A 20,608-nucleotide genomic window follows, 5' to 3' on the forward strand; every position below is an offset into this window, starting at 1 on the left:
AGGTCGAAAGAACGTACGTACGTACGGTGACAAAATTATTAGTCTTAGTGAGTATTGGTGAGAGTATGAGTGTTTTGACACTAATACAAGTGATTTGATAAAAAAAATGAAGCGATAATTGAACTTTAGTGGCAGGTCTTGCCCCACGCCTCCCCCCTACTGCTGTACTACTGCAGCCTACCAACAACAATGTGCCGTCTGCGATCCAAGTTTTCCATCCGCTGTCGTCCCGTCCGCTGTCACAAGCAGCAGCCTGTCTTCCCTTTGTCCGACGCTTTGTTCCCGCGCCTTGTCTTCCGAAGCGTTCCAAAATAAGCTTTCAACATCCCCCCATACATTTGGGCTGTATCCGAGGGCGATGATTAATAAGGCGATATCGATCCGTCCCTCCTACCGCTTACGCCCAGTTCCGGCGCCTGCTCGCGACAACCATTCAGGCGTGAAAGCACTAAACAAGCACAGTCCTTACCGCCTCTCTTTCGGCGCTCAGCGATCGGCTGCACTGTACGTGTTTGGTCCGCCAACTCGGACATGGTCGACAAGCTGTACAGCGGCACTGTCGGACACGGAACGCCTTCTTTACTACGTGCTTAAGGAAAGCTCTTTTACCCTGTATTCGCGTTTTCTTTGTTGCCGACATTTATGTGTTTGCCATTTTATTTTTCTCTGTTCTTAACAGGCGTTCTTTACCTTTCGACCCAGAAGTAGTTCTTACCTTGTTGCTTATTACGTTCGGATTCTTGATGTTGGTGGTTAGGCGGCGAGGATTTTTCCGCTGCGCTTGTTCGTCCAGTGATCCTCGCACAGGTGGAACGTTGCGGTTTTATTCGCCTCAGCTTGTTCGAAGAGGAATAGTGGTGTCGAGGACACGGGTAGGGATTGTTGGTATTCTACTACATTACATTTGTATAACAACTTTGGTACATTTCTATTAAAATATTGTTTATACAGCCAGTGAACACCTCTTACACAGAAAGCTGCTATAGCTTCGGTTCAGCCATAGGTTTGGTACAGCCATGGTTCAACAGTATGCATTCTACCGTGGAATTAACAGCGTCATCCATAATTACCTCAGTTACTAAGTGAAATAATTATTAGTGGTGTGGATTGATTGATTGATTGATTGATTGATTGATTGATTGATTGATTGATTGATTGATTGATTGATTGATTGATTGATTGATTGATTGATTGATTGATTGATTGATTGATTGATTGATTGATTGATTGATTGATTGATTGATTGATTGATTGATTGATTGATTGATTGATTGCGCCGCTGCGGTGGCTGAGTGGTTACGGTGCTCGGGTGCTCACCCGAAAGATGTGGGTTCGATCCTGGCCGCGGCGGTCGCACTTCGATGGAGGGTCGCTTTTCAATGGAGGGTCGCATTTAGATGGCGGCGAAGTGATAGAGACCCGTATGCTGTGCGATGTCAGTGCACAGCATACGGGTGGTCGAAAAGCCCTTCACTACGGCGTCCCTCATAGCTTGAGTTGGTTTGGGACGTTAAGCCACAATAAACCAAACCAAATAATTTATTTCGCCGTAAGTATTAAATTTTATGTCATTACTTAAACCTAATTCAATTAAATTGCACTGAGGCAATGCGGAAAAGTGGAGAGAGGGAGATAATGGAGAGGGCAACTCGAAATGAAAGAGAGAGAGGGGCGACGGGTGGCAGATCAGATTTCGCTGATTCGGATATGCACAGTGTAGGCTTTCTCTTGTGGCTGAGGATGCAGACCCGACGTCCAAATGAAGGGCTAAATGGCTAAACCAAAACTATAACTGCTTTCTCTGATTAAATCTATAAACGGACAAGCTTAGCTCGACACAATTGTTTGTTATTAAAACCCCCCTTTCATATCGAAGCTCACTACGTATGTATATGACTGAAGGGCTAAATGCATAAACCATAATTACAACGGCTTTCGCTGATTAAAGCTAGAAACGGGCACGCTTAGCTCTACGAAATTTATTGTTATTAAAACCCCCCTGTGATATATGGTCTCACTACGCATGTATATGACAGAACGTGGATCTAAGTGCCGTGATTTCGGAGCAAAAGTGAGGCTCGTCCCAAGCCAGGTCTCGAAGTGATGTTTCTTAAAGAGCACGGCGTTGCGAGATGGTGAAACTAAGCAGCATTATTAGCGTCCCCAGCACAGAATTTCTGCAGAACTGCTTCGTACGACGCTGTTTTATTTGCGTTTAGTTCACTCGCCGCGCATATTTTGCGACTTTAGCTGTAGTTGTAAACCCTAGCTCATTCCAAAGTTTCAGAGCTCTCTTTACCACTCCGCTGTGTTGCCACGGCGGTGCTTGCTCTGATTCAACATACAGGCTTTCCCTTATCTCGTGGTTGCATGCATCCACAGGTTTCTTCCATTGCACCACCGCAACAGCGTGTCGTAGCAGAGTATATGACCTGAATTTCGCAATGGTCGTTCCGAGTGTTCGCCAGGTCCCAGGGGAACGCGAGGCAAAGCAGGCTTGCGAGGAGGAGTTGTGAAAAATCGCCAAGCTTTCAGAGCTTGTTGCGGGGCGACGCTGGCGCTCTAAACAGAAAGGAGTAAAAAGGGAGTAAGATGTCTTCCACACTATAAACACGAATACACCTATATGGGAGTAAAAAGAGAGTAAAGTTGTCTTCCACACTCTACACACGAATACACCTATACCGAAGTATAAAGGGAGTAAAGTTGTCTTCCACACTCTAAACACGAATACACCTATATGGGAGTAAAAAGAGAGTAAAGTTGTCTTCCACACTCTAATCACGAATACACCTATATATAAGTATAAAGGGAGTAAAGTTGCCTTCCACACTCTGAACACGAATACACCTATATGAGAGTATAAAGGGAGTAAAGTTGTCTTCCACACTCTAATAACGAATACAGCTATATATAAGTATAAAGGGAGTAAAGTTGCCTTCCACACTCTGAACACGAATACACCAACATGAGAGTATAAAGGGAGTAAAGTTGCCTTCCACACTCTGAACACGTATACACCTATATGAGAGTATAAAGGGAGTAAAGTTGTCTTCCACACTCTACACACGAATACACCTATACCGAAGTATAAAGGGAGTAAAGTTGTCTTCCACACTTTAAGCACGAATACACCTATATGGGAGTAAAAAGGGAGTAAAGTTGTCTTCCACACTCTAATCACGAATACACCTATATATAAGTATAAAGGGAGTAAAGTTGCCTTCCACACTCTGAACACGAATACACCTATATGAGAGTATAAAGGGAGTAAAGTTGTCTTCCACACTCTACACACGAATACACCTATACCGAAGTATAAAGGGAGTAAAGTTGCCTTCCACACTCTGAACACGAATACACCAGCATGAGAGTATAAAGGGAGTAAAGTTGCCTTCCACACTCTGAACACGTATACACCTATATGAGAGTATAAAGGGAGTAAAGTTGTCTTCCACACTCTACACACGAATACACCTATACCGAAGTATAAAGGAAGTAAAGTTGTCTTCCACACTCTAAGCACGAATACACCTATATGGGAGTAAAAAGGGAGTAAAGTTGTCTTCCACACTCTAATCACGAATACACCTATATATAAGTATAAAGGGAGTAAAGTTGCCTTCCACACTCTGAACACGAATACACCTATATGAGAGTATAAAGGGAGTAAAGTTGTCTTCCACACTCTACACACGAATACACCTATACCGAAGTATAAAGGGAGTAAAGTTGTCTTCCACACTCTAAGCACGAATACACCTATATGGGAGTAAAAAGAGAGTAAAGTTGTCTTCCACACTCTAATCACGAATACACCTATATGGAAGTATAAAGGTAGTAAGGTGCCTTCTAGCGCACGCCCTTTAAAAATGGTGTGTGCTAGAGGGCGGCTTTACTCTCTTTTTACTACTTCCTGTTTAGGGTGTAGTGCACTCCCTTTTATAAAAAAGAGTGAGCTAGAGGGCAGCTTACTCCCATTTTACTCTAATATAGCGGTATCTTCGCTAGGTTCTTGCGAACTCTCCAGTTTACTTGAGCTTGTTGCCAGCCAGCGGAGCCAGCTTGCTGGGCATGCTAAAAGTGCATTACCTTCATATGGGTGTTCTCCAAGAGACTATAAGGGCCGCTGAGGAGAATGTGATCCACTTTCTTTTTTAGTAAGAAACGACTTTGTTGCTCTTTGTGGATATGTTGATGTTTGTTCACCAGGAAAATACGGATGTTATTCAGAAAGAAAAATGAATTTAAAATGTTTCCAACCACTTGATTCAAACTCGTTACGTCATCACTGTGAACTCCGGGATCCCCATTTGGATTCGAATGGTGGTGTAGCCTTGCCTAAGAGATCTACGAGTAAGTGAATGCCTTGACTTCATCGCAGTTTGCCTGAGAAAGTGGCCGATTTTAGCGACACCTGTACTTCATTTTCTGACCTTTTCTGGCTTACAAAAGCCCTGTTTTCAGAGAAAGCAGGTTTTCTTTTCCTTCAGAACGCGATGATCAGTCGATAAATTACATCACCTTCAATTGGTTCTAGTTGTTCGTTTAACATCTAAAAATTTGACGTAGACCAGATGACTGTAAAACTGATTTGCTGGGTACGGTAGAGAGTATCAAGGTTCTTTGGGTACTTCCTGCGGAAAAAAAAAATTGGATAATTGTAAGATTGTTGTAAGACGGGTGATTTGGATGGAATTCATCTAAGAAACCTGAAACACAAGCATACTGGAAGAGCGGCGAGAAAGAAGTAAATAGATGATCTCGTGTTGTCTCGTTCTCACTTCACATATTCTCGTGTTTTGAGTTGAGAATGTAGCGTATTCAACTATGAAATATAGTTCTTCGTAATATAAGTCACATAAATTACGGTTACACACAAACTCAAGATATGCAGGAATGGCCTTCCGGATCCTGTATTGGCTGCTTTTTTTCTAAGTAAAGCTGACATAAACCATCGTTTTTGAGATCCTGGTAAGTCACAGTTATCACGTGTGGAGAGTGCCGACATCGTTCCTATTCGTGGCATCAGCTGTTGTCTGAGTAATGAGAAACTTGAGGATTTGGCGCGTTGTTCGGTTTGTGCCGGTTAGGATTCTTGAATAATTATAAATTCTAACATTTCTGCTAATTCTAATATATCCCAATGATGATGTGAACGACGTATAAACGTTTAAGAGCACGCACCTCTCAGGAGCATGGTTTGTGTCGTAGTCAAAAACGCGCGCGCGTGAAAATTGAAGGGGAAGGCCACAAGGTGCTTCAATATTGAGCAATTCCACGGCTTTGACATCAAAGCGACCTGTTTCACCAGACTCGCAAGGGGGACGGCGACTACTCTGTTTCGAAGTGACTGCAGCTGAAAACAAAAGTTGTCAGTGCCCTGTAGTGATTACAAGGAACTGCAGCTACTCGATGAGGTTAAAGGTGCTGTGTTCTCGCGTGTATAAGAGCTCAGCCTGTCATCAAAAGAAAACCGAGCGACGTGTCTCTATAGCTCTGTTGACCACATGAATATCGCACCGGAATGCCCGAAGTCATATTAAATGCCTCGTAGCTTTTGCGAGCACCTACACCGGTATTCTGTATGCCCGTCCAGATCTGCTCGGTTTTCTCACCGCAAACACTACGCATGCGCAGAGTTTATGCGTGTCCGATCACACCTGTTGACCACAAGAGCCTATCGCCAAGCTTGGAATTCCACATCCACAGGACTGACTTGTCTGGCCACATTGTATCCGACCCACTCGAAAAGCAAAAGAAGTTCCAATGAGTTTAAATAAGAAGGGTCAAGAAATCTCAATAAGTAAGGAACTTGTATACCAGCTAGATGGTTTATGTTTTCAGGATGCATTACAGTGCATACAAAAGGCAGACATCATAATGAGAATGGACGCAGGGTGGAGGTTGTCCCGTGTCCATCTCTCTGCTATGCTTGTCTGTTGTACGCGTTATAATGCTTCCCGAAAGTTTCGTGAAGTTGTCATTGAGAAATAAATGCCGCGAGCTGCAAATTCTTTAATCCTATTAAAGGAAAACGTAAGGGTAGGCCACCACGCAATTCACTTCTTTCAAATTTTCATATGCAGTGAGAACAGCTTCGTAGAGTGGAATATTTTTTTTTTCATAAATATGTGAAAAACCACACTACTAAAGCCTCAAAAGTGTTTAATTAATTAAGATATGATGAGCAAGGTATTTCGCGGCACATTTAAGGCTAATAGCTTCTGTCTAACCGCAGAGAAAACGGAAGCAGTATTCAAATACCGAAGTCTATTGAAGCTGGAATTCATTCAGTACTAATGGGCGTGAATTGGACGTCATGCATCTGTCAGGCGAGCTAAGCTAGCTTCCAGCCAACCTAGCCAAGTCTTAGTCATGATGCAAGACAAATAGTTCACTTATTCAGACAGGTAAGCTGTAGTTTACTGTAGCCTTCTATTCATTTATTGATGACTTCAGGGTCCCCTCTGAACATTCGATTCTTTCAAGTCTTTTTTTTCTTCATTTCAATTTTGATAATGGTATGTTTGTTCACGCATATATTCCCTCGCAGACCGCGAATTATTTTTCTTGGTGTATAAAACTTGCCTCTCAACGGTAAACTGAATTGTGAATGACGCGCGCGTTTCGGTTATTGTTCTCTGTTGTAGCGTTTAGCTCTTTGCTACGCTTCTAAAGGACTCAGGATGAACATCGACCGATCACATCATCTCGTAGTTGTGGGTGAAAACATTTATTTCATGAAAGGAAGAATGACTGGTGGACCGCTCCTTGCATGCAGTATGGTGGCGCCATCTAGGGGATGTTAAGTAAACTACAAAGAAAGAAAACCCACGCGCAAGTTGGTTCTACTCGCTTTTCCGCACTTTTTTCTCACTACATGCGGACCTGGGACAGGAGCTTTCGATTTGTAACGTAGCGCCATCTTTCGTCGCCAAGTGCATACAAACATCCTTAAATATTGACTTTCGATTTTCCGGCTCCACATAGCGCTACCATCCTTTTATCCGCGTATTCATTTTCATCAGATGTAGCTTAATATGAACCTGGCTGACGCTGCGGCCGGATGTGAACTAGGGCAAACACTGACATGGAAAAAAAAATGCTAAGGGAAAGGACTCAGTTAATGCCGCTTCAACTGAAAACCGCAAATGAAATAAAACTTGCGGTCGGTCAATTTTTACGTTTTTCCAAATGGCATTTTATTTCTTTATTTTTACGTTTTTTTGCACAAGGGAAATAGAAGTGAATGCCCATTTATTATGTTAAGCTCTTAATCCTCAGCGTCGAGAATACGCGTACAGCTTTGTCGACCTCTGAACGCGTACCAATTATTTCGAGCTATGTTTTTGCCCCACTGGCTCCGACTAGGATGCACTGCTTTTCAAAACATCATGTAGACAGTCGCGTGCGCTGATTTTGGCCAAAAGCCAATCCCACTTTAATGACGTGAAATTGTTCACGGCTGTCTCATTATTGTAGGAACGGCTCACACGCTTTTTTTTTCGAGGTTACATCGCTTTGGTTTGTATTTTATTTCTTCACATTTAGAGGCTCCTATCAACGTTCCATCCACAGCAAAGATAAAAAGCGTCGAAATGAGTTCTGAAAATCCGGCCCGATTTCGTCGCGAAGGAAGACCGAAACATCAAAGTCAAATTAATGTGAAATTTGCGCTTTCAATTTGATAACAAAGAAAACAATGAGTGAGAAATCAGAGTCAGAGGATCAAGCACCATTGTGCCAGCTGGAGAGATGAGTTCGTTTGGTTGAGCGGGGGGGATGAGAGGGGGGATGTACGCTGTACTCTCGCTTGCATAATTTAGAAGCTCAACTCTGCGCACAGGAGTACTTAGAGAACTACAAAGGCACGTGCCTAGGGCATAACTCGATGCATTTGCATAGTGGAATAAAAAAAAAGAAACAATAACCAGGGCGTGAAAAGGCTGAAAAATACATTGCCCCAAGTAAAGATAGAAGCCATTAATGGCGCATTTTTTTTTGCTTTATGTTTCGTAGATAAATATCCAGCTGTTTGCACACGGAATACATTAAAGAGTAGTTTGAGCGCTTAACTAGAGTGTCAGTGATCCGGCTGTGCTAAGCCAAGAGAAGGCAATATAGTTAGCACGGTTCCACTCCATGCATTGTCACGTGAGCAGACTCATGAGAAGCGGTCGACGCTATAGGCTGTAAGGGGATGTTTGGAGGGTGGAAAGCCGCTTCGTTCAAGAGTTGTATCCGACTATAGCACTGCTGTTGTACTTCCTGTTGTACTTGAAGTCCACCAGAACGCTTGCGGTAAAGTGTTCAAATCAGATCCAAATTTTTGATTGTCTAAAGAAGTCTACGGGGCCTTAAAACCACAATGCGGGACGGCAGAGCACACTTTCCGTTTCATAACATTAGACGACGGCGTACTTTAGAGCATTCGCGAAGTAGCATAGCCTGTCTAAGACTGGACACAAAATATTTTACGTCATTCTCTGAGGTTCCCGACAGCTCTGTGTGATGTGAATAAAAGGAAGCAGTCACACACTACGGAAAAATATTGGCTAGAATGTACTACATCCCTTGTCTTTAGTTTTCGGTACGTCCTCAGAAACATATGTCAGATTTCAGCAGAAAGCCTGTGGAGGTCAACGGAAGGGGTCTTCAGTGTCAGTAGAACATATTGTAAACGTATACCGCTTTGCTTGCCCCGTAATTTGATGGCGGTGTGCTGACGACTGATGAATATAAACGAGGGGCATCCTAATTAGCAACTAGATCCTTTTGACTGGGACGTACGGCGCATGCGTTTGATTTACAGGATTCCTTAAAGCATTAGGGTGCCGAGTCGCCATGCTTTGAGCATAGTGCAAAGCACACTTCCTTTGTGTCACGGCAGAGCAACCCGGGGCCACATTTATATATATATTTCGTTTCGTTCAGAACAGAACTACAGAACCAGAGTTAATTCTGGGTCAGGACAACCAAGGTTCAAGCTTCCAAGCGCGGTAATCTCCTATTCGGAATGTAGGCAAAAACAGCAGTTAGATTTCGGTTTCATGCACTTTCCTTTGACCGCGGTCAAGTAGTGGGGAAGTGAAGCTACACGCGGAGTTAGTTTTGCTACTGCCGTGCCTTGTCGCAACATTAAGGACTTTAGATCCTAGCACTTCCCAGAAACATTGTACTGTCTACTAACTTCACAAGTATCGGAGATATTGCGCACTCTTAGTTATGGTGGGTTGAGCTTGATGATATAACTTAGACACACGTATGCAAGTTTTTATAACTTAAAAAAAAAATTCGCGTAGAAATCAAACCTTTTTCACGATGACGGAAATGAATGATTGCTGGCTCAAGAAAGTAAATCCGGTGTTCTGGACTGTGTTCAGTAATGGTTCCCGGGCATTTTTAGAGGAATGATTTTGTCCGTAGCTACATCCTCTACACAGCACCACGTCTGTATCTACGCTGACAAAGGCATCCGTTTTCGTCCGTTCGTTACCATCCCTACAAGCCTGAGTCGTACAAGGAAAAATAGAGCCGGAACACATACTTTTCTGCCCTTCTTTTATCTCTGTTCCGTCATTTGTCAGAGCTGTGGGTCAGTAATGATTAATTGCCGACATACACAGCCGTCCATTTTACTAAATTGTAGCCCGTTGCCATAGCAATTCCAACGGCACAGAACCGCATTCCATTCGCCAGCCTGAATCCAAATTAAACAATACATAAAAAAAAACCGGCGACACACAGAGCGAAGCGCTACATCGACCTCGTAATAACATTCCACGCGGGTTCCGGGCCACACTTTCCAATTTAATCCACGCCCCCTTTTCCGGTCTCGCTGACCATAGCGAAGGCGCGCTGATGACGACACCGCACCTCTCCTAATGCGAACGTTACGCAGTAAGCGGGCGAACTGGAGCCCAGGCTTTCCCGCGAGACTCCCCAGAGACCGAAAGCTGAAGAAGGCAGAGAGGTAAAAAAAAAAAAAAAAATCAGTGTCATATACACCACGTCGGCTTCCGGCATGGGCGGCGCGAATGACTCTAAAACTGCAGCGCGGCTACTGGAAGAAGCAGGGCGCTATATGGCTCGATGCGACGGCGGCGGTGGCGTCTACTATTACGGCTCAGCAATTGGCGTAATTGCGGAGGATCCATAAATCAAGTCGGCGAAGGGAGCAGCGGCCCGGTCTTGCACGGCGGCAGATGCCTGTGTGAGACAGTGGGGGCGCACCTTGCTTCTTGTTCTTTCCACCAGGTGGCCTGTTGGAGCGCCTTCTCGTTTATTTCGTGTTAGGAGACCTACGCGCATGCCTACGCGTCTAGCTTCACTGTTTAGGGTGGTGACAAGTATGCCATTTTGTTCCTCTTATTCAAATCTGCGGTCTCACCATAATATTAATTTAAAGCGCCACAATTCTGAGGTGTGAAATCTTCTAACATGGCTGTCAGACGTAAAACTTTCATGTACGGCTGAAATTTGCCGCTCTCGAGTTCATACGATGTCTCGGAAATTTTCGGGAAACAAAATGGCGTCTTTCCGTCTGACAGCAGCAGTTGTCAGCACCCTATCAGCGGATGTTTTGAGCTGGTCACAACGTATTACTTTTCAAATCATAGCATTTTTGTTACGCTTAGTTGGTTTCCATCCGCGGCCACGCGAGAACGAAGACATACAAAAACTGAAAGAAGTGAAAAGAAAAAAAGGAAAGAACAAACGAATGTTGATCAGTAGTACAAGAACCGCTTGCAGCTGAAGTTAAGCATAGGCGGGTAGCGCAGTTTAGCGAAACCGCAATCATTTTCTTGAACCGGGAGTTTCTTGTGGTCCGACCATATTCCTTCAGAATGTCGGCGGGATGTTAATGGCACCTTTGTTACATCGGCAAGCCAGGAGCGTTTCGTCAAATTGAATTCTCAGCTCGCTCAGTATGAGGTAGCTAAAAAAAGGCCGTGAATAAATACGAACTGATTGAAACTATTATAAAGAATTACTGTACAGTATTTTTAACGTGTAGGAGTGTCTTTCTTGAAAACTTGTTACGTCGGAAACAAGTAGTCTCAAAAAAGCTACGGTGCTGCCAAAATATTTTGTTATACGCTCAACCTATTTGTTTCTTTTTTTTCTGCTAAGTTGGGGGGCCAGTGGAGAGGTGTATTGTGGGCTTGAGAGGCTACAAAGCACTCTCGCGGTCTGGAGAATACCGAAATACGCACCGTTTGGGGGCGGGCGTAAATGCAAGGCGCTTAGAGTTCTCGGCGAGCTTTGCAACCATGCAAACTTGGCCAGGCTCTAGAGGCAGAAGACGGCGGTGGGGAATATCACATTATCAAAAACTGCCAGCGTGCCTCTCAAGACCGAGATACGGAGCTCAGACAGATCTCGGTTTTCTCGGATCAGAGTTAAATGGATTTCTTACGTTTGTGATAGAGATGTCTAGAACTACGAGTCACTGCGAACGGGCCGGATCGCAAGGTGGTATATTTTACAGAATTTGATAGAACTCTTTTATATGAAGGCTTGAGTGTGGTAAAATAAATCAGTGCCTTAATGCTCATTATTACTGTTTAGCGGTGTGTGGGTCGCTGGGTTATCGAAAGACTCGGTAGTGTGAGTCCGAGCGTTTCTCCCATGTTTTATAAGGTTTTCTTCGCGTTCTTTTAATCGTCTGTCAACCGCTATTATATATCTCAAATTCAAAACACATATCAACCGGGCCACGGCACAAGCCAGACTTATCTACGCACAGTTCATATATTTCCAACATTTCAGCACGAGCTATCGACATCTCTCAAGCAGAAAACGTAGGTTAACAGTCTTCGCCTACCACATGATCGAAACGCCATGTAATATGTAGAATTATACAAAATATTTATTTTCTCCGAGAGTGATATTGGAGAATTGTTTGTTTACACACTCAAGACAGAGAACGAAACGCAAAATACTTTCAACTTCCTTCACAGGAGTCAGACACGGTTTATAAGCCTCGCGGTGGAACGTATCATATATATAGTGCTCTTACAAAAAATTAAGTCAAATATTTTCCCCGTGATCAAAACATTATTGCCGTCAACTGAGAACAGCCATGCTGTCAAGAGTGACAAAGCGCACGAACGTCATCTATCTGAAGGAAAGCAAAATATATTCACTGCATTTCAGACGCATACAAACCTTTTCAGAGCAAAAATGAGCAACATATATTGAATCATTGACATTCGCACAAAACCAGCCTTACTAGCTGGCAGTCCGTCACCTAGCATTTGTTGCAAATTCTTTGTACCTCTTCGAGACAGTTTTGTAACGGAATTTGTTAAACAGCACTATTCCACTGTTCGCTTCCCACTGAGTGGCATTCTAGGCATCCATGGATTAATTAACTCTCTCAGATCGGACAGGAAGCAGCAAACAGTGCCACAGCAGACGCATACGTTTCCTCAGCAACCTTGCTCTCCCTCACACGCACGCACACGCATGCACATGTTGCAGGCACACCCATGCTCTGTGTCGTCACAGAGCGCCGTAGAAAGGAGTGTAACTTCTCTCCGCGGCGGGGGCTATCATCGGCGCTCCTGGAACACTACCGGGTCTCGCGCGGGTCGGCGGCTAATACCAGCTCCTACATATTTGATGCCGCCTCACGGGTTATATATATACGGGGCGTAGCGGATAGAAGCGCTTGTCCGTTGCTTCGTTCGATCCTCGTTCAGCTCCCGTGGGCGTCGGGCACGTCTATCGTGTTAGGCGCCCCAGCGCCCCTCGCGGCGTCTGGATCGGCAACATGTTTTCCCTCTAGAGCGTATGGCCGGCTCGCAGAATAAATGGGGGCTAAACGGGAGTCACTATTATCCTCTATGCCGGTGCATATGAACATTTGCTCTTTTATTTGCGGTGGGTTGTTTTTTGAGGCAAGGATATAGGAAGAGCCAGTGATGGATAAAGCTCCATTCAGCGCTTCCGTTTGCCAAAGCACGCCAGTATGCCTTCTTTTATGAGGCTGTGTGCTGCTTGCAATGGCGCAGACAAGATGACTCTTACCAACGGCCTGTACAGAGTAATTCTGGGCAACTGCCGCTAGCGCCGTCTAGTATCAATGTGCTTGAATAGGACATGCATGGGTGAAATGTTCATATGGGCACACATGGTGTCCTACATGTTGTTCGTGACCCGGTTCACTCTTCAACCCTTATTCATATAACGTGCTCGAACTATTCCAAGTCAAGATTTTATCCAAGCAACTTCTTTTCACGAATTTTGGTGCCATATGGCACACTGGCAAGTTTGTTACGTTACACAACAACCTTACGTAACAAGCATGTCGCCAGCTCCATCTGAAGTCGCTTGGTGAAAGCCTCGATATGGGCTTGTTGATGCATGTTATTAAGGAAACGGATGCCGTAAAAAACAGCATGTGTGTCTTATGTGTGTCGTTTGTGTTAATCCCATCCTTATTCGCGCTGCAGTACTCTAACTCCAAGAGCTTGGTGGCGCCCTATTTTAGTGGTAACCATTAGTCAAATTTTTAGCGCCTAACTATGCAGCGACCTTCGTTTCCTCCATGTGCGTTACAGTTTTAGACGGAAATATGTCCTGGGGCCAGCAGTCGCAGCGTCTGCGTAGACCAAGGAATCATTGCCATATCGTCTAATGCGTGCAATAGTAGGCAACACTCTTCTCCCGAATGCTGTATACTTTCTCTTATCAAAGTTGCCAGACCACCACCAGGATCTTGGTTACGCCTAGTAGCCTAACGCTAGCGGCATCCTTGGATTGTCAAAGCGAGAAACATGTGGGAAGGAAATGTTATGCTTACTCTTCCGATAACTAAAGCGATTAGGAAGCGGTATAAGCTGTACTGCTGTACCTAGGACGCTTTGGCAAATAAAGTGCTGAGAGGCGAAAGCCGAGGACACTCTGCCGTGACGACTTCCTGTCTGTGACGTCACACCGTTCCCGTGGCTGCATCGATACCCAAATTATACATCTTTCGGGAATCTTAAGTGTTAATTACGCTTAATTACACATTTTTCCATCTAATTTGACACAAATCCGACGTTTTTCCGACCATTCTGTGACAATTTTCATTATGCCGCGACGACTTCTGGTCGATGTCACGTCACACCGTTCCCGTGGCTATATCAATGTCTGCGTTACTTCGACGCAATTTCGACATTTTTGCCTAAAATGAATTAACTAATAAATCTACAGTCATCAAACTTGGCCTCTAGGTTAATTTCTTCATCCTCTATCTGAAGCAACCACCGGTTTCTTTCTGTCTTTCTCAGTTCCTGAGTTGAATGCGTGTGACACGCTTTGTTAACGGACGACGTTATGAGCCATTAAAGGCTTTCGCCTTAAAAAGGAACTTTGTTGGCTTGAAAATACTAAAAGACACATTATGTACAACCAACGAATCAGCAATAGGCAGTTTTTCTACATCTGCTGCTTCCTACAAGGACTTGAAAGCCAGGAAGAACACACAAACGCCTGCTAACGCAGCAAAAAAAAAAGTCAAGGTTACCCTGCAAAAAAAACTGCCTACCCAAGCAGCAGCCATGAAATGGTCCGCGCCGTGAGAATAGACCAAGCAGCCAGTAGTAGACGCTCGCAGCCACCAGTCTCGTTTGAAAGAGAAGCGCGGTTCAAAAACAAGTCCAGGCTTAAAGAAAAGCAGCTTCGTGCTTGAGTCAACACAATGGAAGGTGGGTATCCAGGGAAGCGAACTCCTAGGACGACCAGGAAAAGGCGGACGCCGCGGTGAAAGACATTTATTTCAGAGTCCCAGCAAAATACAACGCAATGGCCTGCAACTGGGCGCACGACTTTAAACTCACACTGAGGGCCATGCTCTTGCCTGCTTGAAATGTGTTCTTCCTGTTCTCTAGGATTGTGGCAAGAACACTGCCGATTACTGTTATGAAAGTTTGAAACAAGCTAAACTTCAGTACAACCGTTCGGAACTTTTATTTGTTTGTTGACGTGATAAATTTATTCCTGCTGTGCAGGTTACATCAATAAACAAAGCACTGTTTCATAAGAAATTGTCCACGTGTTCGGGGCAATCCGCTAACATGAACTGGATGTTACGTAGGAAGTACTCACAGTTACCGCATAACTCAGCCAAGGATATGTCTTTAAAGGAACGGAACAATAATTTCAAACCCTTCCACGAGCAAAATATAGTTCTTTCAGAATGCACGCCCCCAGGACCACAGAGTTTCATGATATTACATAGAGGAAAAGAAGGCGCCACCGTCTATGCGAGTTTCTTAACGAGGACTTCATCTACCGCGGTGACCACTGAGTTTCACGATATTACATAGAGGAAAAGATGGCGCCACCGTCTATGCGAGTTTCTTAACGAGGACTTCATCTACCGCGGTAATGCCGGGGAGGCGAGGTTTCTTACTTGTCTTGGCTAGTGTGTGGCCGAAAACATGCATTCTCCCCCTGAATCGCCAGCTTCGCCGCGATGCTTTCACGCAGACTAAATTATTTTAATAGCGCTCTTTTCGCTTCACTTCTTCAGCAATATTAACAAAAGTGTTAAGCTGGTGTGGAAACTGTCAGAGCATTTCATCGAGGTTTGTCGCGAAAAGTGTCGTATTCTTTCGGCTGAATAGACGCTTCACACACAGCAATAGCCAAGCCAAGTACGAACACTCATCTTCCCGGCATTCCTGCGTCCCTCCATGGTGGATGAAATGCCGCAGCGCCAGATTTCCCTTTAGGTATTGCTTAGAAACTCTACAACCTGGACAACTGCCTCCTGGTAGCAGTTGCTCAGTTGTTAAACAGTGTGGCTAGCACATAGCAGAAAAAGGCAAAATTGGTCGGCAACATCAAAAAGTAATGATGTTGGTGCATTGTTTCTTCGGGTTGTTTATAAAGGTAGGTGCTCGGAAAGCACCAGAACGGAAGTTAACTTTTTGGATGACGCGCTTGCATCTTCTTTTCACTGCAGCATGGCTAAATTTGCAAAAAGAACAAAAGCAAAACGTGGTACTCTTAATTGATTGCACCTATATCAGTAATCGTATGCTGAATATGCAATGTGAAGTGCTCTAAGCTCGACATAACCCTGATTCGCTCCGGAGTAAAGTAAACAGAAGCAGCCTGCAGTTTGAAATGTGGTGCGTATATCAGGCAATATCTAAGCACCACGTTCAAATCAGCTTGGATCCACTTTTACTTAGCCTGAAAACCTGATACAAATGCTTTTTATTTCTTTTGTTTATCAGCCTTGAATTACAAGGGCATATCGGTGTGAACCTGCGATTTAAGCTAACCATGTTTTCTTTAAAAAAGATAAAAAAAATCTTTGTTTCCACTTGACTGTTGGTCTTTTGTACGCTGACATTTAAGCCCATCTGGAGAGATCCGATTCGGAGTAGGATAACAGAGGGAACCCTGCAATAAGAGAGGAAACAGTAAAGTTAAATTGAGATTGTATGTAACAGATGAGAACTGCCGCCTAGAGTTTAAGTGCAGGGCAAATAAGCTGACAATTTTTGTTGCGCTCGGAGTGCCTTTTTTAGATGCCTTATCTTGAAAGCTTACGCGCCAAGAAATCGTCATACAGATTTGGCTTTGCAGCCTGCTGATTAATGCGTGCGTGCGAAGTAAATCTTGGGCATTATAATGTCCTTTGCTCTTGCAATATGCAGAACGCTGGCGAAAACAGCCCTTCAAGAGAGAGAACAAGAAACTAATTTCTGAAAAATATTAGCGCGAACGAAATGTAGGGAAATAAATGGCAATGAAAAGCACAAAGCGAATCTTCAGTGCTGAGCAGATGTAGGAGGTGCAGAGATTTATAAGAAAAAGGACATAGGTGTCGAGTTTAGACGAAAAAAAATTGTTGGCGTCATTAGAGAACGATTCTGGGATTTTAAGCTTGAGGCATTCAAAAAAGAAAAATAAGCACATTTTCTAACACGCCCTTGCCGACATTCGCATTGATATAATTTAAAATATCTTCTGTTCTCCCAGCTGAAAGTTTTGAAATTTTGCCGCCGTTATATGTTCGCTTAGGTGCTGTAGTGCACATAGTTCCCGTCACAAAAAGTTCTGGAGATTAGGTGTAGCCGGGGGCGAATTTGTAAGCGCCTTATATACCTTGTGTAAGTGGTTGGAACGTTTAAAGTTTCCGTCTTCAAGGAAGCAGACCTCTTTCGAAATGTGGAAGCCGACACCCAGCAATCCTCGGTGAGCGAAGTAGGAGATTAGGTTACGAAACTCGTAGAGCGTCCTTTTAGACCTTAAGCGATGTCTTTAGGAGGAAGGGTCTCTTGCACAATCTACCTTCGCTTCGCATTTCTAGAAAAGTAGCAGGCGAGGCACAATCTCCGTCCCAAGAGAAACTGCCGTGTTTCAACGCAAAAGATTTAAGGAGTCTAAGCTCTCTCAGAGCGTCCGGCTGTAAGCCGTTGTCACTTTGCGACACATTTTCGCCAAAGCGGCTCTCGTGAAGGATATCGTATTTTCTTCTTTGCCTTCTTTCTTTTGTTCCAAGAGGGAAGCAGTCGCATAGTCTCGCCTTGGGCTACACCAGCCTAACGCCTAGCGTGCTCGCATTATTTGGTGGTAGCATTCCTACCGTTCCATCTTTTAACGGTTTTCAAGTAAATTGGTCAGTAAGCTTGTATAATAATCTTCAAGTATAGCTAGACAGCAATGGCTGTTTTAACGCCTAATGGCGGCAATGATTGAAATAATTCACCAAATTTTTACAAGCGACACGATGAAAAGAAGAAGCCGTCATAAGAGAAAACTCTTGCGAAAAGAAAGCAAGGACTCTGCGAAATACCTGGTTTCGAAACTGCCATTACACAAAACAACCCAAGGTGGTTGATATTCGGCGAACATCGACCAGCGGCCGTGTTCTATAAGCTGTTTATTTTTCATTGTCCATTTAGAATCCATTTCGTCAGCTGCAATTGGTAACTCAAAATACCGGCTGCTTTCAAACATTCGTGGGAAGCGACCCAACCATTGGATGGTTGGTGACCGGACCTCATCATTGGCTGCCATTTGCTGCGATAAGCAGCCAATGCAGCCAGTCACGCGCATGCACCCTATAGCAGGACTCTGTAAATAGCAGGCGAGCGGACCTGACCACTGGTTGCCATTGGCTGTATTATGGAGCCAATGGTGAGGCCTGGTCGCCAACCACCCAATGGGTGGGTCGCTTCCCGCAGTCGCTGAAAGCCGCGAGTACATCTCAGCGACCATTGACAAAGTACCAAATGGATGCGAAATGGACAGTAGAAATTGGACAGCTTATAGAATACGGCCCTTGGTCTCCTCTAAGGCGCCCCTGGTAGCCTATGCTCCATCTTTGATGAACTAAAGTACCACCTTCTTTTCTCGTTCTAGTTAGTTGTTATTCAGTCAGCTCATCGACCGCACCTATACTCTAAACACGAATACGCCTATATGGGAGTAAAAAAGAGAGTAAACCGTCCTCCAGCATATACCGTTTTACAAAAGGATGTATGCTAGTCGACTGTTTTACACCCTTTTACTAAAAGATGTGCGCTGCAGGGCAGTTTGCTCTCTTTTTACACCGTTCTCTTTAGAATGTAGACCGCACATTCCTTCGTTTCACGAGCTTGTCCCGGTACCCTGTCGGACGACAGGAACGTGCAGTTTCTTCTTGTCTGTTATTGGTTCTCTTGCCAGGATGACTAGGGTCTCGATGTCTGCTCGTGCAGTCGGCGACCCGCAACGGCACGACTTTCGAAGCACAAGGAACTCTCGCAACCGCTGTCAACGACTTCGTATAGAGATCACGCGACGCTGTGTGCTTCGTGACCCACTGGTACAAGAGCGTACTGCAACTAAAAAGAAACATGCGGTGCCGCGGGCGGACGCACGAGAGCCACTCTTAACAAGAGTTCACCTCGTCGTCCTCTTGGGACATGACAGCCGTGTACTACAACGGCGGCACCGTGTGGTGGAATGTAGATTCCGCGGTGGGTCGTGACGTCGCCTGACGAGAACACGGAGATCGCGAAGACTACTGTTCGTGCATTGAACGGACTGACACCGCCCCATACGGTCGCTAGTTGCACTTCCTCAAAGAGACGGCACGTGCTGGGAGCACTGTTTGCAGTCGACAGCCGGTTGTTTTGAGGTTGTGGAACTTGTGTTGGCGTCGGAAGCACCGTAGAAACTTTGAAGCCCTGATCTGCTAACTGCGGCTCCCGACCATGGCGACGGTCGCCACCGATTTGCATTGAAATTATTTAATTTATTCCGCAGGGAATCTATAATCTCGGAAAAGAGGAGCGACAAATGATGATGCGAAACTGGAATCATCCCGGTATTCTAAATTGCCCTGTTAGTGGAAGCGATAGAGTGCATCATGTGTTTCAGACGAGCTTTGCCCCCGTGCACTGTTGTTCATTGTTCGTCCGAAGGATGCCGAACATAGGCCAAACAACATAACCCCCCCCCCCCTCCCCCGCCCAGCTTCTGCAGCATTGCCAAGAAAAGTTGTCCCCGAATAAAATATGCGTCGTTCTAATTCTTTACCTTTTTATAGAGCGTCAGTTCTAAATACCTAGTTCCGGAAGCCAAAAACCGCTCCTCAGTTCACGCTAAAATTATTTCTTATAGAGGCGGTAGAAGTGGCTCTATTTTGGTGCAGCAGTCTTCTCAAAAACCTCGCAGAAGCAAGCAAGGTGGCAAAGTTCCGCTTAATGCACTTCATATTTCGCTCACTCTGCATGTACCAACGATGATAGACACTCACAATGCGTACTATTTAAAATGAAATACATTGGTTCTTTCAGTGAGGTGCAACTTGCTTTTCTGGGGGAAGCGGCTGGGCCACAGCAATCACGCTAGCATCATCAAAAACTGCCAGTGGCCGTCACCAACGTAGGAGCGCAACCTTAAGCAATGCGGTTGTTACATATGGCTTCTTAGCAAAAAAATAAAAGAAAAGGTACGTAGACAGCCACGATCCAACGAGGAAGTGACCATAGACCTGGACAGCACGACACTCAGCGGTTACCTGTAAAGGAGTTGATGATCAGTAAAGATCGTTTTGGAAGCCATGTCAAGCAAGGTCGTGAGCCTAAGCTTTTCGCACGCTTCGCTGGCCTCGTTACGTTAACCGGCCTCACCACGTGACCGACTGGCATCTAGGAAGTGTGCCTTGCAGATCTTCCGCCAGAGGCCGTCAGTGTCGGCTCACCCTACCTACACGTCACGAACTCGAGTTCATAGTGTCAGTCGAACGCCGACCGCCAGTCGTGTACCGTCAGGGGCCAAGTACGAAGCGACCGACCTTTGAGGCGCACTGCTCCGTACAAGGTCATCGGCGTCAAAAGCAAGCGCCACAACCCAGACTTAGCGGAAAGAGTGGTTCCCCCCCCCCTCCCCCCCACCTCGTCCTCTGGCCTCACGTGCCTCTAACCTTGCCTTTTTTCTCTCTCTGTATTCTCGATTGCTGTGGCAGATCGGTGCCGTGAGAGGAATACGTAAGTGGCCGCCGCTTGCTGTCAAGGACGTGCGGACGTGCTGAAGGGCTGAATGACGCCTTCGAACGTCTCTGGAAACACGAAACAGCAGAGACGAGGCGTGCGCGGCCCACGAC

The sequence above is a fragment of the Amblyomma mixtum genome, chromosome 1, assembly GCF_055824585.1.
Source record: "Amblyomma mixtum isolate Tamu chromosome 1, ASM5582458v1, whole genome shotgun sequence".
Lineage (NCBI taxonomy): Eukaryota > Metazoa > Arthropoda > Arachnida > Ixodida > Ixodidae > Amblyomma > Amblyomma mixtum.